Source organism: Anas acuta, chromosome 3, assembly GCF_963932015.1.
Source record: "Anas acuta chromosome 3, bAnaAcu1.1, whole genome shotgun sequence".
Classification (NCBI taxonomy): domain Eukaryota; kingdom Metazoa; phylum Chordata; class Aves; order Anseriformes; family Anatidae; genus Anas; species Anas acuta.
In genome coordinates, this window is record NC_088981.1 from 35,709,519 (window position 1) to 35,734,158 (window position 24,640).

Genomic DNA, 24,640 nt, shown 5'->3' on the forward strand with positions numbered 1-24,640 from the left:
CTAGCTTCATACTGCAAAATCACATCGTGTCACATTCCAGCGTTTCTCCTGGGTCCATAGCTGAGCAATTTTTGTCTATATTCAGCTACCGCAGCTGCAACAGAAGGATACCTGTGATTTGAACCTCGGCTTTTGTCATAGATGAGAAATATGTAGCTAATAACCCATTTACTTAAAAACATACATGGTAGGTAACAGAAGGGTCATCATATTTTTCTTCTATCACCTGGCCAAGGGATTCCAACACATTGTCATAAAACTCATTTTATTCAGTTGACTATAGAAAAGTGGTAAAAAAATGTCCATTGAAAACATTCCTTATAATCTTAATGAAGTATGGGGAGATAACAAAGACTGCACCCTTATCAGAATAATACAATTAAGCAAATTCGGCCTGCAGCAGAACATTATTTTGCATTTTGAATTATTTTTAAACAGCTTCCTCTCCTGCCTAAGGTATTAGTTGATAATTAAATGGTCATTCCACATGGTATCATGAAAATAACAACAGAGTGAGTACTGGAAAAGTTTTAGACCTCTTCATTTTGTGCCAGAAAATTGGTTCCTGTCTTTGACAACATAGTGGCCTTAGAGAGGTGTATTTTCCACAGCCAGCCAACACATCCACCTTAAATTGTCAGTTCTTTAGGAGGCCCCATTGCCTTCAGTAAACATAAAATGTGTTTCTGAAAGGTCTGTATTGATTTTTCATTGCATTGGAACTGAAGTGACTCATTGCTTGTAAAATTTTGATTAGTCAGACTTATTTTTTAATAATGGTAGGCATACATGCATCTTTCCTGATTTTTTTTAATAAAATCATGTAGGGAGACACCCTGAAAGTTAGCTAAATGGGACTAGTATAAAACTGGAACATCAGCATCTTCCTGCATAAATTTACAAGCACTGATTCCAAAAGGTTAACAATACGGCAGATGGATATCAAGATGTATCAACTCAGAAAAGTGAAGAACTCAAGGTTTGGTTCCAAAAGCACTTATAAGTTCAAGCATTTCCCCAGTCCTCTTGAGCAGGCTTTCTTGACTCATGAAAACCACCTGCTGCTTCAGTTCAAGCCAAAACCAGCCCAAGAACGGCACTTACATGTCTTCTGCTCTTCATCTCATTGAGAATGTGAAAGCATGAAAGCAGAGGCAAAGATGCACAAGTGTGAGCTCCCCATTTAAACTAATAAATGTCAGCCTCTAGAAAAAAAAAAAAAAAAGTTAATCTAGTGTCCTATTTTGAGTTAAGGTCTAGTGTTTTCAGTACTCATTTTATGGTGAGATTCTTTCACTTGGAGAAACACTTTTGTATACCAGGAAAAATGTATTTTCTAGATTCTCAGTGCAGAAGTTGTTCCTGCATCCACATACCTATGATTTCACACTGTGCAACTTTTCTTCCTGTGGATGCTCTCTTTTCATATGGACAGCCTGAAGCAAATGCAGAAAGCTAGAAAAAAATGTTGAAGCTAAAGAAAAAAAAATATTTTTCTGATTTTCCTGTACTTTTAGTGTATTATATTGCTGTGGTTTTGTATTGTCATCAGGAAGAGCAAGGGTAATTCTCAGTTACCTTGGGTAAATAATTGCTGGTAATATGAGGACACAGGATAAAGCTGTGCTTTGCAGATGCCAAGGTGGGTATGAATGAATGGTAATGAATGGTCTAACTATACTCTCTAAGCCTCCATATATCTTGGTCTTAGGTTGTGTATGAAGTTGAGTAAGATTAGCATCTCAGGCACCATGGAAAAGGAAGTCCTGGAGAAAAAGGCTAACAGTTCTTAGACAATCACGTCCTCCACAGAGTAGACTTACCAATACATTTCAGATTTTCCACTTCAGGAAAGCCAAACATGTTACTCCTCCTCCTCAGCATGGGGCTGTGTTTCCCTCTGATGGTATCTGGGCCACACTTTCAGGCAACTGAACATATTGATGTCTTGCATTACAGAGGAGTTCTTAGCTCAGTTCATGGATATATTTAGATCAGAGGTCCTAGGTTTAAAACCTACTACTCCATCAAAATGGGTTTTGTTTTTCATTCCTCTAGTGAATGAAGTCACAGGGACAAATTTTCAGAAGGCAGAGTTCTCAGCCAACAATTTAACTGATTTTTTTTTTTCCAGCCCCACAATGATAGAGGGACATTTAGCAGTCTGTACTTACCAGAAAATCTGTAAGGACGTTAGACGTTTCAAAGTGAACACTACCAGGCTGCTCTGAACATCCAGTCTGTCTCAAGACTGTAAAACTACTATAAGAACCTATAATGTCCCTAAGTCCCTCAGGACTTCACAGAGTCACAGAATCACAGAATGGCTGAGGAAGGGATCTCTGAAGATCATCTAGTCCAACCTCACTGCAGAGCAGGATCACCTAGAGCACGTTGCACAGAATGGCATCCAGGAAGGTTATGAATATCTCCAGAGAAGAAGAGTCCACAAAGTCTCTGGGAAACCTATTCCAGTGCTGTCACCCTCACAGTCACCTGACAGCAGACTTAAGGTTTGAAAGTCTTCCTAGTTACCTACAGCTTGTAATTGGTCACCTGAGGACCCCAAAGAAGCTTTTCAGCCACCATGTGCTGCTTTACTGTTCTTCACACACTATATCCTACTTACCTTTGAATCACCACTTCATCACAGCTGGCTGCAGAGAGGAGTTCATTGGCAGTAATCTCAAGATTATTACTTTGTTTAAAATCCAAGTATTTAAACCACCTCTCAGTCAGTAGTAGCTCAGCCCAGCATGATAAAGAACTAGTTAAGTTTGTTAAGAAAAATGAACTGTGTGCATTTGCTGGTGATCAGAAGACTTAGCCATGAAGTGTTGAACCTTAGGAGAATGGTCGCCTTAAGACCCACTTGAATATTTTTCTGTGATTAATACTTCTCAACAGGTCATAATACGAAATTTTGACTAGTAAGTGTTTTTTCATTGGTAAAATGGTTGTTTTGGCTATGCTGAAAACCAACGGTATGTTGAGGACCACATTGCTTTATTCCAAGAAGAAACTATGTTTATGTAGTGTTAAAAATGCCATCTTCTTGTATGATGAAAGTACAGCACTTAGCAAAATGTCTTAAGGTACTAAAAACAACAGAACAGTAATAATCTTCACATAATGAAAACACTTATTAGTCTAGGATCTGGGGATAAGGATGAAGCAAGTATTTCTTGTTACAGGACTCATCATTGGTATGTTCCCAGAAAAAAAAAAAAAAAAGGAAAAAAAGGAAAAAAAAAATAGCAAAACGTGATTAAGATTAGCGGCATCGCCACTGATTTCCATAAAGTCAATCATATTTTTTATTATTTTGAGGAAGTACCATTGAGCTTCAGACTGAACAGCAACATCCTAGACCTGCTTCCTCTAGGTCTGAAAACTTTCATCAAATCTGAATCTATACTACTCCTTAAAAATAAATAAATAAATGAATAAATATCACCAAAAATAACCTTTATAACACAAAAGACTGATATTATTAAGAGGAGTTTGGAATGCTAGAAATGTCTCTGCAGGAATCAAGACTAGTGCCCTTTTATTCTGCTGGGGGCATTGATACAGAAATTCACAGGAAACTGTCTAATCAGAAGTAAATGCTCTTTCTGCAGAGCATTATTTTGTTTCTCTAAGCTATGTGTTCATGGAGGGGTGACTGCCTGGTGCTAATGATTAAGCCCAGTGGGGCTCAGCGTCTTCATTTGTGTACCCATACAAATTTCCCAATGAAGGCGGAGTCTCCTTTAGAAAGTTCACATACAGAGATTGCTGCAAGCATGTATGAATCTACTTTTCTTTGCCACTTCACACAGAACACACAGAATTAGTTCATTGAGCACCTTATTGAAAAGTACTCTGATGGTGAATGTTTTTGTATTTTGCAGGTGACATAAGCTTGTTTTTCCCCTGCTGTGAGGGAGAGGAACTCCCTTGATTTATATTCAAGCTGCCTATGAGTTGAATCCTGCAATTAGATGTTCACAGCAGCCTGACCATTGCTGTGTTTCTGACAAATGGCATTGGTCTCTGTACAGCACCAGAGACATGCAGATGGAAATGTGTTCCAGTTAGGGTAAAATTTATGCCTTGGTTTAAGATCTCCCTCAAGACTGCTGATGCTTAATTGAAGAAACTGTTTCATTGGCAAAGGTTAAGACCAGTGAGTCTTCACCTAAGCCAGAGTGTTTTTAACTCTAGGAATAGCAACCAAGACCTGGATTCCTTCCCTGGCTGGGCCACTAGTTTGGATGCTTCTCTGGAGATATCAGATACTCAGTTAATGATGTCAGGATTTCTTCTGCAGTTTGGGTTACTTTGTATAAAAGTTTATCTATATCTTCCTCTCCCTAAATTAAATAAACTTAATTTTATCTTCTGTATGACAGGCACTAGTAGGCTTAACTTGTGAACAACTTTATGATGATCATAGACTGATATTTGGAAATGTAGGACATAGAAATGATGACAGGCAGTAGTAATGAACTTGCTCTGGCAGGGCAATAATAAAAGTCTTTTGTGTCTTCCAGTCATTTGTTCTGCAAAAAGTATAAGTACAGGAGCATTGTGTAGGGTACAGCTGAGGAAACATTAGCATTTGTTAGGCTACCAACCCCTATCTGATTAACCTATTGCATTGAAGTGATAGAAGACCAAGGTACACATAGCAAGGAAAAGAACAGCTACAAGAAGCTGAGCACCTTGGAAATTGGGATGAGCTAGTTTATTTTGCTCAGATAAAAGGAAAATATCACATCAGGTAGCTTGTGAGTCAAAATACCACCAAGAAGAAGGAACTGGTCAGAAACTGCAGGACCAAATTAAAGAGGGATCCTTTGGGTCAAATACCAGCAAACACTTCCGGTCAGGGAGACATAAGGAATTAGGCTGCCAATCTAGATCTCAGCTTTTCTGCTCAGAGCATACCATATCCTCCAGTTTTATTCAGAACAATGTATGCCAGGACATGAGGAGAATATGTGTCCCCACTGGAAACCACAGGATTTCGTTATTCACTTAGTGCACCAACATACGCATATTTATCCTGTCACTTTCTCTGCTGCCATCTTTCTCTCTTTCATACACTCACCACAATAAATAAATAAATAATTTAAAATAAATTAAGTAACACACATAATAATCCCAGTTTTTGAATATATGAACTGTATGATAACACAGGGTACAAAAGGCTTCTGATGAAGGCTGTCTTGGTAAGAGCAAAGTATTGCTCTGTGCACAAAGGCCATTAAGCCATAGGAAGGCGCACATATGGGGGGCACTAGGCAGGCTTACACATTTGGAAAGAGAAATATGTACAGGCTGCCTTAAAGGGAAAAGCAAAGAAAGCAAACCCTAGAAATAAAATGTGAAAACTTCCGAGCTGCATAGCCCAGGAGACCACGGTTGCTATAGCGTAAGATGGCACTGCTGCTTTCACAAGTAACGATTAAGATGAGCTCCAGTCTAGATATGAACCCTTGAATTACTGTGCATTGTCACAGTGTCAGTGCCTAAGCAATCCACCCACTCATGCTTTATAGATTGTACAAGAACAAGGATCACATTGGTCTGTTTCAAACCCCTGAACAGTTAATCTAACTGAGGTTTTTAAGGTTTTAGCAGGTCCTTCTAATAGCTGCCGTGGTAGTGTGCAGTTAACCTTTATTGCCGTGAGGGCCCTATTAAGAATGAGTTATGTTCATCTCCTTTAAGGAAGGAAGGATTATGTTTCCAGATGTGTTGATACACTTGACATATGCCCTGTGATTGCTAGGACTCTCAGGCACCAGAAGACTGCTGTCTTCACAAGTCTGCAATTTTTGTTTATACAATGTATACACGTTTGTAATGGTAATTTGTGCACAGCACTTAGAAATTGAGTAATGAAACTCCAGAGAGAGAGAGAGATTGAGCGAGGCAGTAAGACCACACTGTATATAACATTGCATACTGAAAACCCATCCTCACAAGCACAGACTATGTAAAACTGGTTTCTTTTTGCTTGTTCCAATTAGAATATCCATAAACATTTTCAGTTGTTGCTATCATCACATCAGCTTGAACACATAGAATAGCTTGATTTGTAAGTATATGCAATTATATTTGTGAATGAAAGCATCGAATTTGGTTCATTTAGGCTAGTAGATGCACATTGTGTCTTGCTGTTCACCATTCAGAAAGCAGCAAGTCAACTGCGTGACTGTTGATGTTGCAGTTGTTACCACTAATAATTACTCATCCAGAAATCCATACCCAAGCCAAGGGATTTTTTTTACCCTACACTTTTTAAAAAACATTCTCATCTTTCTATGAGAAGAAATATAGTGGCTACATGCTCTACTCTGTAGGCTGAGGAATCTGGGAGTGACCTGAACCCCAGAGTCCTGCCATCTCATCTCCATATTTCTTCTATAGGAAACATAAAATAAACCTAAGTTCATTCAGCTGACATCTCCCACCCTGGTGTGCTTCATGGAAGGATCCTGGGGCATCCTCTGTGCTTAACACCAGGCACTTAACAGTAACAAAAAGCAGCCGTAGACAATGGCTGCTGAATGAAGCATGGGGTGTTAGGTAACATCCATTGAGGAAGAGCACATATCCAGCTTCAGACAGGGGAGGACCCAGGAGAGGATTTCATATGGGTCATCACTGGGTTAGTCATGAGATCCAAAGTTCATGTGGATGTATAACTAATCTAGCCTCCAGACTGTCCTTGCCCAGCTATAATATGTCTATATGTCCTCCATAACATGGTAGACACAACTAATGGGACCTCAGTGATCAATAGACAGTATGAGTTGGTTAATAAAGAATACGTTTTGCAGGCAAATCTGTTCTTCAGCTAGCTCCATAATTTATCTTAGTGCAAAAAATATTTCCAGACAAAGAGCAAATATGCTTTCACAAATCTGGATCAGCCCACAAACAATGTGCTAAACAAAACAAAAGAGAAGGCAAGAGAGAAACGTATTATGAATCCCTTATTGATGGTACCTGATCAGCTGAGATAAGCATTAGAATAGGAACTTGAAGGTAGACCCTTTTATGAAAAAGATGGTCCTCTGCTATACAAGTACCATATTTCTATTTATGTTTCTACCTCCTCACTTCCCTGTATCTCTTCCTTGTTTATTCATTGTTTTATTGCTTGGTTTTATTTTAGTCATTCTAGTTTGGTTTTATTTTAGTCTATGTAAACAGAACATCTGTGCTCCTCCAAACTGCTGCTGCACCACAGAATAATGTATGGGTAACAAGCCTGCTTGGGATGGCAGAATCAACATCAGCTGCCAAAGGTGCAGGTCCATCAGTCTCTAACACTCCCAAGTGAGAACTTTGAGCCAGCAGCCCAGCCAAGTAGCAATGCCATTCCTGAAGAGTTGTGGGCTCCTGCTGCATGCACCATGCAACCAGCAGAAGGGGAAAAACTGTGTGGTGAATAGATGAATGAAATGAATCCATGCTCCCAGAGATGCTTTTGAAGTGAAAGTATGGAGAGCACAACGTTTCCTCATGTACCCAATTTTTTTCAGCTGCGTGTACTTCACTTCTGCAGCATTAGCCCTGTTGGAACAGCACTGCAGCAAGATAGTATTGATAATATCATATGACATATTTTGAAACTAAAACAATGAGCTGATATCAGCATTGGCTACATAGGGCTTGCAGGTTACCTTCACATATCTATGACACCAGTCATATGTTTGCTGTGCCAGGGCTCCAATCTGTGAGTGCAAAACAGCTCAGTCTTGGAGGCTTTGTGAATAGGTTATCCCTGCTGAAGAGCTCTACTGTCTCACAAAGCATACCTATCCAGAGTAAGATTGTTACCATTGCTCTGCCTAGATTTGTCTCCAGAGACCCTCTGAAGTATAAAGCTGGCCTGCAGGGTAAATAGCAATGACCTGGAACTCAGGGCACAGTGCTGAGCTGTGACCACAAACAAGCCACTTACAGCTAGGTTTGAAGTCATTTAAGTTCCCATCAACAGGAATCAAGAACTTCTATTTTTCTTTTCCTGTCTGCAATTATGGGTATAATTACGCTATTTCATAAAATCATAGAATAATTTAGAGCAGAAGAGACCTCTGGAGATCCTCATATGGAGTTTAAATTGTCGTACATAGCTAATTAAACCCACTTCTTTTTTACGTTCAAGCTCAACAGAGACAAAACTGTCTTGTACTGCCCCAACACACAAAAAAAAAACTAACCTCAATTAAATGTTCCTACAAGTAGTGAATAAATAAAAACAGGAAACAGGAACAAAATAGTCTCAGGGGATCTACCTGGAAGACTTAATACTTTTTGAACTTATCTTCCATCTGCAAACCCTACTATTTTTGTCTCACTGTGTCACTTGGAATGATATTTAAATGTCAATGCAAAATCTGTGGTTGTAGTATAGGGCAAAAATACCCTACCTTATTGTGCCTAACCTGACAACAGCCAGAAGACAAACTGAAAAATGCTGAATAACATAGCTCACAAACAGCAACACAACTGTTGTATGAACTGAGAATATGGTTGAAAATTATAAACCTGACTGACCTGTATGAAGAATAGCTACTCATTATGAGAATGAACTTGAGAGAAAAAGTACCATACAGCTTAGGTGCTGAGTCAACAAAAGGAATCCAAGGCTGTTTAATTGAAATTACCTTCTGAAATCAATGCAAAAAAAAGCCCATCTGATTCATTTTATTTGGAAGCAAGTAAAAGCTGGGGGATCACTGCAGTTTTGTCATCCTCCTGTTAAAGACAGGCATATCTCGGCTGTGTGAACCTCTGCTTTGCAGTAGCCTCTCCACTCAGAGGCATGTAATGATGGATCTCATCCCACAGTGGGGACAGAGTGCTTGGAAGAGCCCAAGGAAATATTCAGACAAGCAGTATCTGAGGAGTTAATGATTCTGCAATATACCCATGGAAAGGTCAAATGCATATGACCATTTTACTGATTGATCAATGGATTACAGGTACTGATTGCAAACAGTCTAAAGAATATGATCTCTCCTGATTACAAGACAGCTGCAAATGATGTAAAAGGGTATTAGAGAATATGAGTTCACAAACGTTATTTTTTGATTCTCCTGTACCTCAGCTCCACTTAGGATGACAACACTGAGTCATAGCCTTTGCTTTATTTTAAACCCTGTGACATTTGTGATTTTCCTTGTAGCTCAATGGATAGTAGGCAAGAATTGCATGAAGAAAAGCCTGAGAAGTCAGATATTTAACAGGCTGTTAAACCCCAAAACTGCTCAAAAAGTCCCTGTGACTGTGGGGCTGGGAGTATGACCATACTCTATGATCACATCTTCCTACCGTCCTAGGAAGGACAGTAGGACACCGGTAACGTAGAACGTAACCGTCATAGGATGGCAGGACGGTAGGACAGCAGGTAAGACACCATCCTAGATGTCTGAAAGGGGCCGCTGATGTAGATATTTAGCTAAAGATACTTTTGGCTAGGTCATACTCTAGATGTTATTGGAAGTTTTGGCTGGCTCAATTTCTCTGAAAACCAAGAGTTGTATTCAAGTCTGCTGAGCAGATTTTGGGTGCTCATTTTAAACTATGGCTTTTAAGAATATTCTATTCCTATTCTGACCCTCCCTCTTTTTACTGTGTTGGCAAGTCCTGTTTCTTCCATAGTGCCTTCCAGAGAGACCAGGTTAAGGTGCATGTTGATAAAATAGTGGTTGTTCCAAAGCAGAACACGCATGCATATATGTATCTTTCACACTTAACTATAGTTCTTCCCTTTTTATCTCTTACTCTGCTTTTAAATCCTAAGACAAAGATTCATACACGGCAAGTGTGTATGAATGTGAACATCAGGTGATCAGGTGGGAAAAAAAAAAACAAAACACAATAGCACAAATACCAAATAATTATGAGCATTAATAATTTGATTAAATTCCAGTCCAGTCACCTCTCACTCTTCAGCAAGCTCTGAAGTGTATTTCTGATGCTAGAATGAGCATAATTCATTTGCTGAATAGAAGTAGGCTTAAAGCATGTTTTAATGTGTTCCTGACTAACAACCACTACCAGTATTCCATATTAGAACCATGTGTTTTTTTCCTTTTTTCCTGAACAAAAGTAAAAGAAAAAAAAATAAATCAATCAAATGGTAAAGCTCTTCAGAGTTTTTAGATAACTTAAAGTATAACCCTCAGAGTTTTAACCTGAATATACTAAAATAATTTTTTCACCTCAACACAAAATATTGTTCTGTTTTTGAGTAACTTGCTCTTTCTAATATTTTTTCTTTATTTTAGACTTTTGTTTAAAATGAAATAAAATGTTCAAAGTAAAAAGGAAAAAATCATTTATAAAATGAAGAAAATTCTATTTCTAGGATTTCTATACTTGCTTTTTTTCTATACTTTCTTTTTTGTCAGTAAGTTTGACACAAATCAGCAAAATATTTTGTTCTCCCTGAAGTCTGTCTATGATTAGTTTGGCAAATCTACTAAACAACAAAGCTTTCCAATTGTTATTTTATGGTTCATTGTATTTGTTCTTCTTGAACATTAACACAAGAATATTTGTGCTCATAAGAAAGTTTGAGTGGCATATGAACATGCTGCTTGTGTTGGAGCTGACATCATAAATGTTGCTTGGGACCTATACAAGTAGCATGCAGTAAAAAGCGCAAAGTGACTGCAGTGATCACTCACCAAGTAGTGGCTAGCTAGTGAGAAATATGCTGCTGAAACACATGCACACCAACCATTGATTTGATCATTTCAAACAATGAGAAAAGCCTGTTTGTAAACACATACTAAAAAGAGTGGCTAATCCATCAAATAAATTGTTTGCTCCAGATGGTTCCCCCAGTGCTATCTATAGGTGTGCAAATAAAAACAGATGACCATATAAGCATGGCACACAGACCTATTGGGTTGTCTTGTCTACCTGTTTATCATCAGTCAGGGAGCCCCAGCATGCACACGTGAGCCAAGAGTACTCATAGACTTCTGATTGATCCTGGCAAGGTTTCACTTTTATCTTTTCTGCAGGAGTGTTTCTTATCCTGTGGGGTCTCGTACTTACTTGCAGCCTCAGGATCTGCAGCATGAAATGATAAGGAGCCAGGAAAAGTAAAAATAATGCTTTTTTAAGACTGTGGTTTCAAAGAAACAACAACAACAACAACAAAGGGCAGACTGAAAATGACATTATATGACTAGCTGACACCAAACTATCAAACAATACTATCCAGTACTAACCTTAAGAGACAGAAAGTTAAAGAAATTAAGACAAAAATGTTCTTCACGGAACTGTTACATGTTGTCCTTCAGGTTGCCTGTGAGCACAAAACCAATGGCAGTGGCAGGTAACATAAACTTACTGATAAATCTTATAAGCTCTCTTGTGCTAATCTACTTGCAGCTTTGTGCACCTCCTCTTACAGAATTCAAACGGGGGATGCACAAAGGCATAATAGAAGTCAATAAGGAATATGGTGGAAAGGTTTAAAAGCTGACTGGTTTTGTGTTTAGTGCCAGTGGAACATTATGGTTGGTACTGAATTCAACATCTTGAGGCACGACCATACTAGTTATGCTGTGAACACCCAGGAGACACCAAGAAAAAGGCTACAGGCATCAAAAATCTTAGATCCATGTTCATTAGGCGTCAGCAGCAAAAGCCAAGGCTCTCTCTGTAGTCAATGAAGCTCAATAGGCAGGGCCACAGCGTGCTCCAGCCTACCTAGGGTCTGATACATCACCAGGGTTTTCCTCGTTTCCCTTTACATAGTCCACCAGAGCAAGTAGTTTCCTAATTGGGTCCCTCAGTTAGGTATCTAAAATTGCACAGGATAAGTGTGGGCTTCCATGATGATGTGAACAAACTAAGACTTCAAATTTCAAAAACTCAGAGAAAGCTCAGTGTTGAGATATATTCTAGCAAAATGATGCATTAGTCAGAGGTAATCAGCAAAACCCCAGCATTCCAGTTATTTAAAATTAAGCTCACAAAATCATTTCCAGACATGCCATAAGGAAAAATGCTGCACAGGAACAGACCAATCAATCTGGGGCATCACCCTTGTTGCCTCCCAAGTGCAAGGCACTTGCGGCCTTGCTATCCCAGGAACAGAGGCTTCAGGCAAGCTGGCCATGACTAACCATGTGAGAAAGACTGGGGGGACCAGGCAGTGTAACTCCTTCATCTGCAGGTAGAAGGTGAAGCAGGAGTCCAGGCTGGGACACCATTCAAGCAGCAACAGTCCTCAGTGACGAACAAGCATAGAAAGGCTCCTATTTCTGTGTGCACCCTGTATACTGAAGGCACCTTTTCCTGCCCTCAGTAACCACACCACAGTTATCCAGGACAGAGGACTAGACAACCTGCTCTTTCCATGCAGCTACACCTCAAAAATACTCAGTCTGAAGCCAGCACATCATGCTGCAGCCTGACAGGCTGTGCACTGGGAGCAATTTAGACCTTGCTCCACACATTTCACTGACCTCTAGTAAGCTTCCAGGTGGAATTCAAGGTGATGGCTTTAAACTACACAGCTATCAATGTTTTGAGACCTTTTTAGCTTAGAAATGCCCTCCTTTGTCCATATCATACACTGACACTGTCTCTTAGGGGACCTGTACCCGAAAGGTGTGTCAGATCCCACCATTGTTTCTGTTATCATTCTATGCAAGACATCAATTTTGTGCTTTCTCTAAAGCTACGCTGAGCAGCAGTGGATCTATTCAGAGGTACACCCCTTATTTAGCCTATGATTTGTAACTGATTGTTAAGGTGCCTGAAGCACAGAATAAGTTCCTACACATATATTCTAAAAAGAGCAAAAAATGAATAAAAGAACAGTTGTTTGCTGCTTTTGCTGTTAATTATCCACAAACTTACTTTCCTCTCTCCCTCCCCAGCACCTATGCAAGAAAACTGAGCTTTCACATCAGATGCCAGGTATTTTGTGCCCACTGTGGCGTGGAGGAGCTTCAACAACATGTGTTCACCACTCAACTGCACTCATCATGTTCAAAATTTAACATCAAACAGCTAATGAAGGAAAGAGACATTGATTCCTTTGACTGCCTTCTTATATATCCCTAACATGCTCTTTCTGCTCATCTGATTTCCATATGATTTTCTGTCACTTACCAAGCTATAGACTCCTCAGCACTTGCTTAGAGGTCTCCTACGGGCCATACCATTTTCTTTTTGTTGCCAAAGAGCTCTTCAGAGCCTCGGTCCCCAGCCTAAGCCCACACCCTCTCTGTAAGCTAAATTATAGCCATGGAGCTGAAAACCAGACAGAGCAACTCACAAAGCCAAATAATTTGCGCACACTTTGATTTGTGGTGCTATGTTAAGAATAGACCGCTTCAGCGTTATGTGAACAGATGCCTTTTGAAAGAATAAGGAGAACATTTAGGCCAGCACTTTAAACACTAAACTGATAGGTGCTTTAGAAATGAGATAAAGGGTGAATGATACCTTCTACAGCTGTTGCAAAGCCCAGCTCTCTGGATATTTAGGGTTCATAATAATGGCAGTTCGATAGCTACCCTTCCCTGCATTCAGAAGTGTAGGCAGAGCTGGCAGATGCCTTGCCTGTACATTAGGATACAGTGAGTTGACTGTTTGTAGATCTTACCAGAGCAATCAATAGCCTGGAGACCTCCAACCAGCTGGTTATGCAGCTGTCTAATAACTGTCATATGGCTTCCCGCTAGAAGAGAAAGGGAGCTGAGAAAGATGGAGTGAGACTAATTAAAAAAGAAAAACATTGAATATGTTGCTTTTAACTTCCCTCAGCCTGGTAATTCAAATTCCTAAATTAGCACAAGATAATGGAAAAAGCCAGGAAGTGATCAGGGGCAATCAGTGAAATGGCATTAGAAATCTATCCAATGTCCATGTCTTCCATATCTTTCATTGCAGTCATGACCATTATAGTATTTTCAATCTTTCATGCAGTCAATTCTCCAAAAATAGGTGGGTGGCAGTGAAAGAAATAAGTAGAAAGAGCTACTTTCCTCTTGAAGGTTCCCAAAATTCTACACACATTAGAGAGGAAGATTACATTAAAGTGGAGAGTGCATTGGAGTGAAGAGAAGAGCACTTTATTAGCACTTCACAGTTGGAAGGGGAGGGATTATGCCTAAGGATGTGTGGAGGTGCTGAGTTTTGGTCTATGGCTGAAATAGAAAACACATCATGTCAGCCACATTCTTTTTTGAAAGGTTGAAATTATATTTGGGGTTCAACAGTACCTTTCTTTAGAAGTAGAAATAAAGCATTTTGAAACACATTTGATTAAACAGAGTAGATTCAGAAAGTGAATGAAAAGAAAGAGTGCAGTACAGAATGGCTGTTATTCACCTACACTTAAATGGGGTTGAGGCTTCCTCTAACACTATTCAAAACAAGGATTTCAACCAAAATCTACTTTTTTTAAGCACTGAACTGAATGACAGCTGAAGACTTGCCTATTTCACTCTTGTCTTTTGAAGATAATGCAACAGTCCTTTAGATACTGGCACAGAGTCTCTGTGACGTATAAATATAAATATATGTAACCTTAATCTTTTGGCTAAAAGCAGTTTTTCATTTTGTGTCAGGGAATATTTAAGGCAGACACAAAGTAGTTTCACTTTGAGCTTCAAAAGGACATCTCAATTCATAACATGCAATAGCAAGCAGTTAGGCCACCCTCCAAAGGGACAGACTTACTTAAAGTCCATACATTCTCAAAGAAGCAGGGAATGGCACGGACAAGTCTTGTATCTCAGACAGCCTACCCAGATACGTTTTAAAAGGACAAAAGAACAGATCCTCCTGTTATATCTGGAGTGGTAATTCGTGTCGAGAAAATGGTTGATATTAATAAAGAAGGGGGAGATTTGGGAGTATGGCCATGGGGGTGGGCAAGCCCCGTGGTTGAGATAACATTAGACTCTTAATGATGAGGCCATCAGGAATGTAAAAGAGTTTAGAGAGAACAAAGAAGGGTGATTCAGGAGACTCCATGCAGTCTTGGGTTTCTTGTTCTCCAGCTGGTTTCTTGTTCTCCAGCCCTTAAGACATAGAAGTTTCTGGGTGTTTGCTGTTGTTATATTCAAAGTTGTTTGACCAATGAAAAGTTGTTTTGAAAAGAACTGCTGTGGGGTGAAGGGTATAAGAGAGGAGCCTGCCCTCAAGATAAAAAAAAAAAAAAAAAAAAAAAAGGCAACACGATGAAGTTATGTCATCAATAAAGAAGCAGGAAAGAGGAAAGAGGACGGGAACAGGCACATTGATTGCCTCATGAAGATAGGTTCGGCCAAACTCAGCAAACTGCTCAGAGAAGCTCGCACTGAAAGTCGCTGGAAATAGGTGCACCAGAGCTGGAGAGAAGCTCAAGCTGAGAGAAGCGGACCCATGGCCACAACTGCCCCTCGCTGGTAAGCAGCTGTGCATTATGGGGAATCATACGCCCTTAGAAACAAAGACTGTCCTGGTAACCTTACAGCTTATTCTCCTTATGAGCAATCGGTCAGTTTATGATCCTGAAACATGGAACCAAATTGATGTCAAGGTGTGGGACTCTGCAACTAAAAACACGATTGCAGTGGGATTGCTCGGCACCTGGCGAGCAGTCTCTGAGGCCTTAAAGAGCCCTGTGGGACCACAGTCAGACGTGTGGTTTGCCAGACAGTGAGGGAACTGCGGGCTCCTTTACTGATCCGACTGCTACACCATCGGCCCCCCCACTGCTACTGCCATCGAAGGCTTTTGCTGTTACGCCCCCTGTTGACCTGAACGTGCCTTTTGACCCAGGCCTTATTGGCCTTGAAAAGGAGATGGATATGCTTTTCTTTGGTCTGGGAAGAACAGGATACATAAGGCCCAAAGACCGAGTTGATTGACAACTTAAAGCAAGACATATTGTTCAAAAGGAATGGAAAACTGAGACTTGTTTGTAATTAAGAAAAGGAATGGAAAATGTAACTGTTAAGTCATGGAACTTAAAGGATTGTTTGTTACCTTTCCTGATTGTACGTATGTATAGGCATACTCGGGTTTAGTATGTAAAGCAATGTTCTGTATATTTAGAACGTTTGATGTTTGTGTGTGAGTGTTGGTGGAGCATAGACTCCCCACACACCCAGCGCTGTTTACTTGCCTTTTATACCTTTTATACCTTTTATACCTTTTATAAATATTTCTTTTATAAATATTACTGAATTCAGATTGAGATGAGACTTCATTTATAACACTCCCAACTTATTTTTGTGGATGATACTTAAATCCACAAAGGTTTATTTGTTAAAAATTATACAGAGAAATGTGTATGGGTTTGTTATTAATTTTAAATGGACCTGAATTTTTTTATTTTTTTTTAATGGAGTATTTTTTTGTGCGTGTGTGCATATTAAGCCACACATGATTGTCTACCTTTAATTACACTGAAATCCCCAGATCTAAATTAGATCAGATACAGATTGCATTCAAAAGTAGAAAAGTCAATTCTGGAATAATTAAATATCAGTATAGTATCTGTTCCTAGGAGGTTTCAGACCATGATGGAAGAACCCGATATTTAAAAACCCTAATGATAAGTACTGTAAAAAAGATAATAAAATAAAATAAATAGAGAAGAAAAAAGAAAGGGCAATTTACTTCTTTCAAAATCATTTGAAACTCAGAAACCCACCACGAAACTTCATCAGACTAAAATCCCGCCCCAAACCTTGTTCTGCTACAGTCTCAAATCTCTCTTCAAGCGGAAACATTGGTGTAAAACCACTTCCAAGCAAGAAACAAGGGCCTGCAGGCAGCTTACTAGGTCTTCACATTCAGATAGCTCATTTGCCAGTTATCTGGGGAGTGGAATCAAGGGCCAGAGAGAAAGCATGGAGGAAAAAGCAAGTTTCCTTTTTAAAAGTTAAATTGAATTTGTGCAGTGTTTTCATGCATTTTATGACAAAGTGAGAGAGGATGAATTAAGTTATTTATGGTCAAGCCCAAACATAAAATATGCTGTCTGGCATTTCCCTCACCTTTTTATCCCTTGAAGTAATTTACTTTACTTCAATGTAAACAGTATTGAGTGAACCCACTGCAAAGCTGCTCAGAACCAAAGGCTCCACAAAGGTCTGTGCTCAAAAACAGAGCAGAACATGAAGCAGGAAATAGAAACAATACTTATCAAACATTCGTGCCAGGAAGGTGCACAGAAGACCTCCCTTTTAGTGATTCTGGGTCTTTAGGGTTTCTGAAGAAAGGGTGCAAGTGGGGTGATAATGCATGCAGGGATGAGAGAAGGGAAGAAGCTGGGGTGAAGCCTTCTTCTCAGGACTCTACAGATGAAAATCTTTTCAGGACTTAAGATGTAGGAGTTAGTGTTAATTTTCCCTTAGAAAACTGGGGCTGGACCAGGTTGAAAATACTTGGCAATGTTTCAGCCCTGAACGGTAAAATATCACGAGGCAGGATGCACAGAAGTCATGAGATTTAAGATATTTTTTAAAAGAGGCTCCTCTGATTTTTTTTTCTACCTTTGGGACACACAAACATGGATTGCATTTTCCAGTTTTCCTCTACAAATATGAACAATAAGGACTCTTTTATTGAATTATTTATTCTTAACTGAGGGCTGATATTTGTGCAGCAGCTCCACCTACACTCCCTAGCTCCCTTCCCATTATTATACCACCAAATATCACAACTTCAGGATCACCTTTTTAATTTTCTTGGAAATCATTCATCCTTCCTCAGCAGCAAGCCAGTAGCATTTACTCTTCTCTGTGGGTTTGCCCCAGACTGTCCCAGCTCCCTCTCTTATGTACAATTGACTTCCTATTGCCTCCATTACTTCAAAGACTAAATCGTGACACTAGAAGTATGACTATTAATAGAAAAGAAAAAGAACTCCAAAGCAATTGGCACTTCTTGGACTATTATTTTTCTTGCTGAGCAAGAAGTTCGTGGGATTTATTTATTTATTTATTTATTCCGCTGGTATAAATACAAAACACATCCATTGAAAAGGAATAGTAATGAAAGACTGCTCCCTGAGTGCCTGCAAACCTTTCTGAAATTAGATCACAAAGGCCCAAAGTCTCCTTTGCAGTACATCAACATAGCCCCTTTGAATCTCATGGTGCTGCGTACATTTACAATAGCTTTGAATCCACCTAACAACACAGACAGATAGCCTGATGAAGAACTGCATATGGAGGGTATGGGTATGAAGTTGATGATGGGGAGTATTAATTGTCCTAACATTCTGTTCTACAATTTTCTTCCCTTCCACCAGTAGCTGTAACACCTCATTTTAAAGCTGGAGGTGAAAGGAAGGCTTCTTTGTGGCTCTTGATGTTCTTGTTTTATTTACTCCCCACCTACTCCTGTCATAGAAATTTGTTGCTCCTATCAGGAAACATGGCATGGAAAGCAGCCAATAAAATCTGATGCAGAAGGACCTCAGGAGAAACAGGAATGGAAAAAACATCCAATGCAGAGTGATCAGTATACTTCTGGGTATTGAATATTTGATGACACTGCCTGTTCAAAAGAAGAATTAGCTTTGCTTATTTCAACCCATAAAAGTGCTTTAATGGGTTGAGAATAATTTGCGCTGAGACTCTCTCTGTAATAATGTGCTATGGGGAAGAGATCTGCATTTTCTCTCTATTCTTGCCCATCCCCTCACGCACGTATACCTATGTAATGTCCACCAAGACGTTCAAAAAAATGCAAAGAGTGATTGCGTCAATTTTGCAGAGTGCAATATTTCTTTCTATAGAAGAAAAAAACACCCACTATATCATCTTTTCTTGAAAGAGAGATTGTGATCCTCATTAGCTGTATCATTGTTGGCTTCTCCATCTCTAATATTCCTAAGTTGCCAGCACATAAAAATACCCCTTGCAAATTCACTGGCAAGACCTAGTGTAGAATGCATTGTATCTATTTGCGTCTAACTGATAAATGTAGTATTATGGCAGGAACAGCAAGCAAGAGTGTAACAAACCAGCTCTTCATCTCTACATTAAATATAAGTTTCAAGTTTTATTGTAAGAGTTCTGGAAAATGTCAGGGCTGCAGGAGAATTTCAAGTGCAAAGTTCTTGTGGCTTTCCTACAAGCATTTTTCCTGAATAAACTTTTTTTTTTTTTTTTTTAATTTGGTTGGAAATATTTGTGCATGTTCATTATCTGAGTGAATCTAAGTATTGTAAAAAGAAACTCCACTTTCTTTAACTTCTTGTCAGTGATGCTGGTTTTGGAAGTTTCTGTCTGAAGAAAACCCTAATAGACTCCCTAGAAATTCTGTGACACTATCCAACAATGAAAAAAGAATGTGTTCTGAAAAAGATACATGTCAAACTGGTACTTCCTCCATGGAAAGCTGAGTTTCCAGTGGCTTACAGTCATAATCTAAATCTTTTCAGTGATAAGTTTCACGTACTTTTTCCTTCCTGTACCTCAGAGACAATCCTTACAAGAGAAAGCACTGAAAAATACCTGACTCATGTACCATCATCAGAATTATTAACTGATATTCAGCTATAATGTCAAACTTCACCCTATGTCAGTCATGTGAAAAGCCTCTAAGAAAATGGGCATTTATTGGGGACAGAGGACAGAACTTCATTCTGGAGAGTTAACACAGAACAGAATTTGTCTTGCACAATTTACATGACTGGCAAGAAAGGTAAGTAGAAGAGCTGTTCCTTCAGCTGTTAAGCAGGCAGCCTTGAGGTGAGTATCTCTACAAGAACCTGACCATGGGACCTCTGAAGATTTCCAAATAAGTTGAAATTTAAACCAAGCATCTGCTTTTCTTTTCTCTGTGGTGAGGGAATCAACAACAGTCTGTGATCTAATCGGGCTCTGTTGGCAGGAATATCAGCAAGGGCACTGGGTGATCCTTTCATTAGTACAGAAGTCTCAGCTTTCCAGGAAAGAAAAGACAATAAAAACACAACAGAACATATGTCTTACTTCATATTTCTCCTATTCAGAATAATTCTGTCTGTATACTTATCAGCTGGAATAGTAATAGTTGTACAGTAATTACTGGTGTAAAGACAGTAGCATAGTAGTTTTTTGGTCAGGGTTTTGTTGTGCTTCCCTCCAACAAGCAGTGTCTGAAAAAAGGACAACATAAATTTGTGGGCATGCACAATAAGTTGGATTGCTACCAGAATAAAAAGAAGAGAATTAATGGGACTTTAGTGCATTTCTATATGTATTTCCTCCACTAATCCCAGTCAGTATAAATGTAAGCTTCTCTAAGCGCATTTCTCAATTGCGGATTTCTTTTTTTAAAAAAATAAATAAATAAAAATTAGATTGATCTGAAAGACCCTGAGTACTGCACACTGTAGTGACAGTTAAAGAGTGACAAAGGGAACAGGATCATACCAACTTTGGGAGTGCTGCCAAACCTGAAGAGTAAAAACACCTTAATTTGCCATAGAAAATTCTATTTCTGAAAAAAAAAGAGACAGTTTGTGATACTAAACCTTTAGAAGACAAGACACTAGTGTCCTGACTGACATAAAGACCAGATTAAGTGTGGGCATCAGAAATTGAAGAGAAGCTGTATAGAGGGGAGCAGGTGAAAGCAGAATGTTGGTCAGCACGGTTCCTACTTTGACAGAGCTAAATGATGCTGAGGATCAAAGTCTATGGCGAATGCCTGTAGTGAAGCACTCGGACCTCAAAGAGATGTGGGCAGAGGTGGGCATAGCAGATGATGAATGAGGTGCATAGGCTGGCACTGTGAAAAGATAAATAGTGCAATGTCTGTCAGGCCAGCCTCCCCATGTGTAACCACTACAGTCAGCCTCCCATCAGCTGTAAGATCATTTGCAAATACTTTATAAACAAAGGAAAGCATTAAAAATTATACTTTCCCAGGAGAATTATCCTGACTTTAGTATCCACAGCATGGTACCTTCTGTTTTGCTGCCTGTATCCTGCGCTTAATGAGCAAATCACCCTAGTGTGAGATACCACTTAACCAGTCAATATAGGCAATATAGTAATGAGCATAATTAAAACACCTTATGGCATATATGTTTCTCAAACAAAAACCAGGGCTGAGACACAGAGGCTGCTGGTGGAACAGAGAACAGCCTGCCTCAGAGCTCAAAAAGAGCTCTGATAAACAGATCTGATTATATGATGCACCAAGAAAGTGTGAGACTACCAAAACTGCTAAGGATTTGCATGCTGCTACCACAATCGATGGTAGCCTGGCATTCTAACCAATGACATCTTTATTTTCTGTAACTTGATTTCACATTGAAGCACATTGTTATTTGTCTCTTAAATGTATTTGGTTGAGGAGATTATTTATGAATCTCATCTCTGTTGACAGGAACTTTCCTCTCCCCTTGTAGCTTCCAGATGGATTTATGGTATCACCATGGCTGGCTGCCCAGCCTGGTCAAGAAGTTTAGTGGGGAAGATAGTACTCACACAAAAAAACAACCTCCACCCACTCCCAACAGAAAAAAAAATAAATTAAAAAAAAAAAAATGAAAACATCCTACTGGCAAGCTCTCTAAATCTAGATTCAGTCCAATTAAATGAAAATCAACAAGGGACTGGGTGGCATATGGATTCAGTAATGGCTCACAGAACCCTTCTTCTCCAGGGGGTTGGGTTAAAGAAGTAAGAGAATGATTCACCGTGGTTTCTACTTAAAGTTACATGCAGAAGTCACAAATAGAGCTCAGGATGGAAAATAGCTACAGCAAGCACAGATGTTTTTCTCTATAACAGCACGGCAGGGAGAAAAAAAAAAGACACCATTTCAAATCCTGAAGTTTGAAAAGCCATGATCATTCCCTACACATTAACTCCAGCCTTGCCAGCTTGTGAAGACACTTAAGAAAACAGAATGCAAGAGAACTGTTGTTTGTGCTACAAGATTATGAGGTGCTATAGTTACAAATCTTCTTTCTGGGACATCAGAAGTGCTGCTGATAAATCTTGCTGCCTGTGCCCAACACCGGAATAACTGAGGTATGTCAGACCACCCGCCATCCCTGAGATTCGGTGGTTTTCCATTGCCTAAAGAGGATCCGGTAGAATGGGGGACTGCAGGGATGACGCTGATCAGAATTGCCTATTTGTTTCCTACTTGGTGATTTTCATTGCCTTTTATATTTACAGTGCATGGAAAGGTGCCTTGGACAATAACAATAAGGCAGCCTTTCCACACTTTGAAAGACTACTTGCTGGATGTCAGGCATGGAGCAGATTCAGCACTTGACAAAAAGGACACCAGCTTTGAGGGAGCTGGCAGAAAAGTGGTAAGAAAATGCACTTCTCCCTGCTGTAACCCAAAAAAGGAAGTGACTAAGGAGTCTGCCTGAACAAAATGATGATCCCTATTTAAAGACCATGCTCCCTCAAGGACCTTAGGTATTATTAGAGGAGAGCAGGAGGTGGCATCCTGAAACAGTGAGCAGCAGTGTACTGCTTCTCCTTTATTGTTAAATTCAGAAAATATTAAGGAAACACGTTCATCTTAAATTTTCAAACTCAGTACAGGCAACACAAGAGAAATAGTTTGCTATGCTACAAGTGCATTTTGTGTGTGCATGTAAGGGTTTTAACATGGGCAATGCATTCATTATTTTCACAAACCTGCAAGAAGAAAAATAAAACAAAAAAATGAAAAAATAAGAACTGTTTGCTATAGTAATACCATTTTTTAAAAGTACCATTTTAATTATGGGCTTGAGTTTCCAGTGCTGGGCACCATTCAAAATCAGTGCAATAATCGTCTACTGAATACCTTTTGCCTTTCAGTTCTGTAAATAAGAAAGGACACTGTTTGGGAAGCACTGTAATAGGTAACTGAATGTTTGAGACACTGAAAAAATGCACTCACTATGACAATGATTATTCATGTGAGTGTGCTGAATAAGGAATAATTATCTATATTCAGTACAAATAACTTTACTGGTCTACACACTGCAAAATGGAAGACACTGATAAAAGCAAAAAAAGAGAAGTGCTAAAAGCCCCTAAATATGCAGCAGCCTTTAGAAGCATATTTTTGTGTAGCACAGTCAGCATGTGAAGTTTCACCTTCCCTGCCAGAATGCTTTACCCTACCTGGGAAAGAATGAGCTCTTTGATGTCAAAGACGAAAACAAGGTTTTGGCAAGTTTAAGCCTTTGTTGTTGTTATTCTTGTGAACTATCATGAGGCTCTGGGACAAACATTATTCAGAATTATTCCACCAACATTTTCTGTTGAAATAATACATGATACAGGCTTTTTGAGTGTTATCTACTCTAACCACTTACAGACAAACACTATCAGTAAACCATTATTCAGGTTGGGTGAACAGTCATCTGCAGAGTGTACTATTGTTACTGATCTCTAGCTGGCCAACATATGTCACTTAAAAGGTGGAAAGCTTTAAGAAATCATAGTACACACAGCCATGTACAAATACACCTACTGTATCTAACTCCAATATTTATAGGTTTGTAAAGATTAATGCCAGAAAGACAATATCTCAGCTTACCTGACCTTGCCTATTACAGGCCATTCAATTTTAACCATTTGCGCCTGCATTAAGCCCAATAACTCATGCTTGACTGAAGCATACCTTTCAGGAAGGCATCAAGTCTTGATCTGAATATAGCAGAAGATAGGAAATACATCTCTCCTTTTGTAATTTTTTCCACTGATTAATTCACCATACTTTTATATGTGTCCCTCATTTCTCATTTGAATTTGCCTGGTTTCTATTTCCAGCCATTGGTTCTTGTAATATTTTTCTCTGTTAATCAAAGTGCCCTCTCACATCTAGTCCTCTCCCCGTGAAGGCATGACCTTTAATCACCTCACCTCTCTTTCTGCTTCTTAACGAGCTTACCAGCTCCAGCTCATGTGGGATGCGCTGCCCTGTTCAGCAGTGCTTCCAGGTCCTTCCTGGAGCCCCTGCTGCCGAAGCTTCTGCTTGCAATTCCACACCGAGACTGAATTGCCTCTTCCTGTGTAGATCTGACTTTGTTTTGGGCTGGGAACATACCCAGCTGATCCAGTGAAAACTGATTGCCCTGTGTGACTAGCAAGCCATCATTTTTACCACTTAACAGTACATCTCTTATGATTTTGTTATTATTATTATTATTTACTGTCACATGGTTGATGAAAATATTGAATAGAAGTGGATTTAATACTGAACCTTCTGGTATTCCATTTAGAAACACCCTCACTCATTGATGTTTTCTTACTGATAGCTAGCATTAAAAATTGTCAGACAGCCAGCTTTCATCTCTTCAATGTTCACTTTATGATATTGCATAGCACTTTTTGTTAAAAGAATTTCATGTGGTACTGAGTCAAATGCCACACAAAAGTCTATTATGCCTGTGCAATTTCTTTCATCGACCAAACTTATAATCACATCAAAAATGAAATTAGGTTTCCTTGACAAGATCTATTTTCCATGAAAAAGAATATCGACTAGTATTAATTCTATTACCACACTTAATCTTGTATCAACTGACTCTTGTATCAATTTCTTCATTTTTTTTAACAAGGAACCTTATCAGGCTAATTGCTCTACGCTTATCTTAGCTATCACACTTGCCCTTTGTGAACACTGGGACAGCATTAATAAG

At 39.2% G+C, this 24,640-nt stretch overlaps 1 long non-coding RNA gene across 1 annotated transcript; it reads right to left on the reverse strand.

Annotated features, from left to right (window-relative positions):
- LOC137853128 (uncharacterized) lies at window positions 1–23,985 on the reverse strand. The gene is made up of 3 exons (XR_011094260.1): window positions 23,890–23,985; window positions 1,105–1,205; window positions 1–94 (listed from the first exon to the last, which is right to left on the reverse strand). It is a non-coding gene; the product is annotated as an uncharacterized lncRNA (long non-coding RNA).
- Between the last annotated feature and the right edge of the window lie 655 nt (window positions 23,986–24,640).